The sequence below is a fragment of the Arachis ipaensis genome, chromosome B06 (genome assembly GCF_000816755.2).
Source record: "Arachis ipaensis cultivar K30076 chromosome B06, Araip1.1, whole genome shotgun sequence".
Lineage (NCBI taxonomy): Eukaryota > Viridiplantae > Streptophyta > Magnoliopsida > Fabales > Fabaceae > Arachis > Arachis ipaensis.
Genome location: NC_029790.2, coordinates 26,949,607 through 26,956,941, shown reverse-complemented (window position 1 = coordinate 26,956,941; position 7,335 = coordinate 26,949,607).

Genomic DNA, 7,335 nt, shown 5'->3' with positions numbered 1-7,335 from the left:
ATTTCCCGTGTCAGGTTTCGTGCTTGCTAGCTGATGTGAAGATTATTGTCGATTAGGAATTTCACACAAATAATTTCGTTGATAGTATAGTTCCCAACCAACAAACAATCCTCAATCAAAGTTTAATCTTCGGTTGTCACAAGTCCAACCCTAATAAAAATAACCGATAGTATTAGTCCCGGGTCATTCTCCCTAGGAATTACAATCGAGTGCTCAGTTATTGGTTATGAGATTCAAGGGGGTTGGGTTGATAAAACTAGATATTAAAAAGGCAAGAAATGTAAATCAAATAACTAAAGAAAGCAATTACTAAAGAGAGACATTCATGGTAAGGATTGAGAATATAGGCTTTCTATTCTAGTCATTAATCATGATATAACAATTAACAAGAACTAGTCCTATTAAGTCATCTTCAACATCGGAAGAAGGTGCAATGTTATCTTCAACATAGAAAGAAAGTCAAATAGGACTAGTTAATCTCAATCCAAAAGTCCTAATCAACTCACTAATTGAATTAGCAAGAGATTAGAGTCTATGGAAACAATATTAACTAACAACTCTAGATCACCAATATAAGTTGGGTATTAATGACTCAAGATTGGCTAATTTCTCTTTCCAAGCCAAGAATGCTCAAAATGCTACTCTAACACCCAACCAAGCATTTTGTCAAACACTTGGAAGGCATAAAAGGAAAGCATCTTAAATTGCAAGAAATAATAAAATCTATCACTACCCAATGCAAGAAATAAAAAATAACCACTAAAGGAAGCAACATTAAACATGAAATACCTCAAATTGCATTAAAGGAAATTGAAATTGAGAAGAGTGTTCATAAACATAAAAAGAGGCATAAAAGAGAAATTGACAAGAGGAACTAAGGAAACTAAAGCAAATTGATAAACCCCAATTTTGTGGTTTATCTTATGTAGAATTTGGGAAGTTTTATCAACATTTTCTGCACTTATTCATATAATATTCATGGTTTTGTGTTTCCTTCCTAATTTTGCTTCATGGTTTAAAACATGCTTCTTTAACCTTAAAATTGCTATATTTTAATCCTCTTTTATTACTATTTGATTCCGTGATGTGTTTGTTAACTGGATTCAGGATCTATAGGGCAGGAATGGGTTAGAAGATAGAAAGAAAGCATGCAAAAGAGGAAGGAAAACGAAGAATAAAGCTTTGGAGAAGTTGGCATCGACATGCATGCGTGGCTGACGCGCACGCGTGGATTGGCGCAGCAATGACCGACGCGTACGCATGCTCGACGCGTACGTGTGGCTCGCAGAATTTAGACGACGCGCACGCGTGACCGATGCACACGCGTGACGCCCAACACGTGATATCATTAGTGAAGTCGTGGTTGGCGATTTCTGAGAGGCTCCAGGCCCAAATCCAACTTGATTCTGCATGGAAAAGACCCAAGGGACTAAGGGGGAAAATTTGGGGGGGGGGATCCAAGCACAATACACATAATTTTAGCTAGTTTTTTGTTCTTATTTTCTAGAGAGAGAAACTCTTACTTCTCTCTAGATTTAGCTTGTTTTGATTTTTCTTTGTTGAATTTCTGAATTGGGTCTTGTTAATTTTAGTTTCAATTACTTAATTTGAGTTTTCTAGTTATAATTTTGTTTAGATCTTGTGTTGAATTTGTGCTTTCTTGTTATTTTCCCTTTTCCTCTCATCTTATGAACTTTGTTGATTTTGAATTCCTCTTAGTGCATTGATGTTTCTATGGTTGATAGTGTTATTTGAGTTGTTTTCTATTGATAATTGTTAGTGGGTACTTGTAATTTCTAATTAATTTACAATTTGAATATGTCTTTAATTGATGCATACCATGTGTTTGATGAAATGTTTCCTTTGATTATGGAGTAGTTTTCTTTACTCTTGGCCTATGCTAAGAAAATTGGGTGATCTTGAGTCATTGGGTCTAATTGATTTGGTGATTTGATGAAAATTCTTCGTGGTCAAATTGATACCCATCGACACCAATCTACTACTAAGCTAATTAGTAGTTGGATTGGGACTTATGAGTTGATGTTGATCAAGCCTATTTGACGTACTTCAAGCATTGAAGTAGACTTTTGATGTACTTCAAGCATAGAAGTAGACTTGATGGGTTGGTCCCTCATAATTGTCAATACATGGTTTGTAGAGAAGGATGGTAACCCCAATTCCTATGCCTAGCCAAGAGTTCCTTTTATTATTCATATTTAAAACCCAAAAATCCCAATTGCTTGATTCTTATTATAGTTAATTTAGCTGTTCACTTATCCTTAGAATAGAAGTAGCTTTATTGTTATCTTGTCAGAGTGCATTTACTTATACTTTTCTTTAATTGCCTTGATTTAATTTCTTGCACTTCAAGATTTCTTGCATGTTAAGCTTTAGTAGTTTAAATTCTTATTTATGACTCCCAACCCCGGAATTCTAACCAATATTGATGCACATGTTTGCCCATTCTCTTGAGGACGACCCGAGACCAATACTCTCGGTTACTTTTTATTGGGGTTGAACTTTGTGACAACCATATCAAAATTTGACCGATAGGATTTTATGTTGGTCTAGGACTATTCTATGACAATGACATTGATTTTCTATTGATGAAAATTCTAGACCGACTATAATCTTACCATCACAAATCAACAAGGAAAAGTAAAGGAAACTAAATCAAAACAAGTAATTAAACCTAAATCTAAGATGAAATTAGACTAAGAATCCTAATTTCTAGAGAGAAGAGGGAGCTTCTCTCTCTAGAACTAACCTAAGGCATACTTCCTACACTATCTAATTGCTCCCCCTTTGTCCAATCTTGAATTCTGCATCAAATAGCCTCCTAAATGAGTTAGATTTGGGCCTGGAAAGCTCAGAAATCGCCCCAGCGTATTTACTTTAATAAGGTCACATGATCAGTGTCACACGTGCGCGTGGGTGACGCGTGGGGGATGCGTGTGCGTGGCCATTAATGTCCTCCTCATGCGCACACATGGATGACACGTGCGCGTTGCCTTCAATTCAGCAAATCCTCATTTCTTCATGAATTCTCCACTTTGCATGCTTTTCTCTTCACCTCTTCCATCTAATCCTTGCCTTATGAATCTGAAATCACTCAACAAACATATCAAGGCATCGAATGGAATTAAAATGAATTAGATTTAGCTATTTTAAGGCCTAAAAAGTATGTTTTCACTCTTAAGCACAAATTTAGGGAGAATTACAAAACCATGCTATTTCATTGAATAAATGTGAGATAAGTTGATAAAATTCCCTAAATTTAACACAAGATAAACCACAAAATTGGGGTTTATCAAACCTCCCCACACTTAAACCAAGCATGTCCTCATGCTAAACTCAAGAAAGAGACAAAGGGTATCAACATTTATTCAATGCAACTATCTAAATGCAATCTATCTAAATGTAACCTATCTACATGCATGCAACTACTTGGTCAAAATAAATCAATTTCCCAAAATACATATATAAACACAAGGGCTAGAGGTATTAACAACCAAGTTAAATCCACAATTGAATTGAGTTATTAAAAAGATTTTACAAACTTGCAAGAAAAGAGATGATCATAGGTGAAAACATGTAATTGAGCAATCAAACCCTCACCAGATGTGTATCTGATCTAGTCGCTCAAGTGTATAGAGTTGATTCACTTAATTCTCCTCTAATAATGCTTTCTAAGATTTGTTTTTCCTCTAACAATCAACAATTATTCAATGCATGCATATAAATACCATGAGGACTTATCCATAGGTTGTAATGGGGCTAGGGTCAAGGTAAGATTGTATTTGGTCAAGTGGACTAGAATTTGAATCTTTGATTAACCTAAACTTCCCACCTAACCTACAACCTATTTAACTCTAATGCAAATCTAACTACCCATTCTTCACTTTTTTATACACCCTCATGCATTCTTTTTTCTATTTTACAACCTATTTAACTCTATTTAACACATATGCATTGATTATTATTGAACTTCACTTTGGGGTATTTTGTCCCTTTTTTATTTCTATTTTTTCTATTTTTTTCTTTTTATTTTCTTTTGTTTTTCTCTTTTTCTTTTTGATGAATTATATACAAAGGTACCAATGCATATGGCTTAAACATTTAATGCATGAGTATATACTCAATTCCTAATTTTTTTAACAAAACTACCAAAAACACACTTTTATCTTTACCCAGTATTCCCAACTCTCCCACAATTAAATGATAAACACTCTCACTAGCCTAAGCTAATCAAAGATCCAAACAAGGGACATTTATTATTTTTCACTTTAAGGCTAGTAATATGCTAAAATTAAGAACAAATGGGGTTTAGCATAGGCTCAAAATTGGCTAATAATGGTAGATAAAAGGTAAGACTATTTGGGTAAGTGAGCTATTTGAAGCAATGGCCTCAATCATATAAATGCATTCATACATAAAATAATGGACATAAAGAATCAAACAAATCAAAGATTACAATCATAGAAAGAGAATAATACACACAAGAATGAAAATAGTGGTTATATGATATAACCACACAATTAGGCTCAAAACTCACATGCTTATGTGTTCTTAGCTCAAAAACATGTTTCACAAGATATAATTCAAGTAAGTTCGATAACTTTTTTTTACTCAACTCAATTGGGGTGCCCTATAGATACATTTCTTGGAAAATTTTATTATTTTGACTAAGCTTATTATATATTTATATATGAAAAATAAGAAAATGCAACAAAAAATCCTAGAAGATCTAAAAATGAAATGTGAAAAGTGTTTGGATTAGAAATTTGTCACCCAAAAATGGCCGATCGGTCGGACGACCTCCCCACACTTAAAAATTTACACCGTCCTTGGTGCATCAAAGATGAGCAAGGGGGTACGGCGACTTTTTGGATTGCCACCTTCAGTTGGTGGATTAACCGATTGTTGCGTGTTCTTTCTCCTGCTTCTATTTTAGCTTATGATGACTCACCCATGAAAAATAAAAAATAGCATAGTAAGATGAGAGAATGCAAAAGCAAGGAAGCATATATTGTTGGAATGAGGTAAGAACCACTAGAATGGAGTTAGTGAATTAGTGTGACATTAAGGAAGAGTAGTGTGTGAGTTCTAAGTTGCATGCAGTTTAGAACACACACACTAGCATAGAAAGTTTTGTCACCACTACACAAAAAAAAAAAGTATGCACTTCACTCATTCTAGTGTGCTTGAGATACTTCAAAGAAAACTTGTATGTTAAGACAACCAAACAAGTAGTGAAGAAGCATGAAAGCATTCAAGTAAAATTAAGTGATTGTGAAATAGAATGAATGGACATTGATTGATGTGCAAAGAAGCTTAATGAACAAAGGAACAATGAAAATCACACATCAATCAAAGACACACTTTGAATTTTGGCTCACATCACCTAGTGGACATAAAATGGGAAACATTGTTGCTATGCAATATAGTTAGAGGTGAAAATCAATCAGATAGCAAGCATGGTCCATATGACTTGAGAATTTCATAAAGATGTCCCTAGGTGAACTTACAATCCAATTCACAATTGAAGCATTATGCCAAAATGAATAGTTTCAAATATGTGTAGAGCACATAAGTAAACAATTAATGGTTAACATGTCATTAAGGCATAAGCATAACATATGGATGCATATGATCAAGAAACACAATGCATTATGATAATGCACAACATCCATCAAGGAATTGCCTAGTCAAAGAAAAGAATTCAAATCACCTGGTGGCCAAATCATGCAATTCAAAATATCTAGAATGCTTGAAGGCAATGTCAAAAGTACTTGGTATTCACAAATGTTAAGCATGAAGAACTAGAGCCAAGTAACAAAATATAACCTCAATTAAGAACTCCAATAATGATGCTAACATAGCATCACACCAGTAATCAGCAGCAATAGATAGCAAACAAGATTAATAATACAACACTTATAATGAAAAACAGAAAAATAAATATAAATCAAACTAACTAAGCAACTAACTAACTAACTAACTAACTAAAAGAGATGGTGATAGATGGTGATTGGTAGTGTTGGATGATGGTTGAAGGAGGGAAAGAAAAGAAGAGAAGAGAGAAGAAGGAAAGAAATGGAAAGAAGAGAAGAAAAGAAGTGGGTGAAACGGGGTAGGGGGTCATGCGTACGCGTCATGTCACGCGCACGCGTGGATGGCAGAAGTGAGGTGCGACATGTACGCATTGTCGACGAACACACGTGATAGTGCAGAGAGACAGATGACGCATACGCGTGGGTCAAAATTGTGCTAGACGCACAATTCCAGCACCCTACCCGCGCAACTCTCTGGTTTTTGTACTGGACCTAATGAAAATTTTGGTGTGTCACGCGTACGCGTGGGTGAGGCGTCCGCGTGAGGGGTTGAAATTCTTGGGGTCACCGTACGCATGGGTGACCCGTACGCGTGGCTAAGTGCTCTGTTTTTCAAAATTTTTCAAGTTCTAGCACCATAAAACCTTATTTAACATACTAGACTACTAAACAAACAAAACTAAACATGAAATTAAACTTATTTTACCAATATTTACAAAAGAAAAAAATGAAAAGAATTTACCATGGTGGGGTGTCTCCCACCTAGCACTTTTATTTATTGTTCTTATGTTGGACTTATGGGGAGCTCTAATCAAAGAGGCTTGTGCTTAAATTTATCTTTGAACCTCCACCAATGCTTGGTCTTCCATTGTACCCCAAGATTCTCAATTAATTGCACCAAGTCTTGATGGAGTTCTTCACAAGCTTGGAGCTCCCAAAATTGATCCACATCTTGTAATCCGGGATCCCAAATCTTATTTTCATACCCATCTTCAAGTTGATCATCATGATGCCATCCGGGTGGTTTAGCCTTGGAATTCTCATTTAGGCACTCAAACACCTTCCTAGATCCATTCAATGTAGCACTACACCAACCATTGTACTTAGGCTTTGATAACTCAACCATAGTGAACCTTGAATTGTGATGCCTACGACTAACCAACTCTTTCTTTCTTTCCATTCCACAAAGAGCTCTAAGTTTGCCATCCGTTTCAAGCAAACTATATTCAAGCAGAATTAGAAAGCTTAGATATAAGAGATTTACCCACTTGAATGGTGTAAAGGATGATGGTATCTTAAGAAGGGGGGCCTCCCCATACTTTGACAATGTGAGGTCCACTCCCTTTTGCTTCTCTTTAGTTACTTCCACCTCTTGACAAGAATCTTCCATGTCCACTTCTTGACAAAGTTCATCACATTCAACCACTTTCTCATCAAACTCTTCTAGCTCTTCTCCATTCTTCATGTCACAACTTGGAGGTAATGTGGAACTTATCTCAAA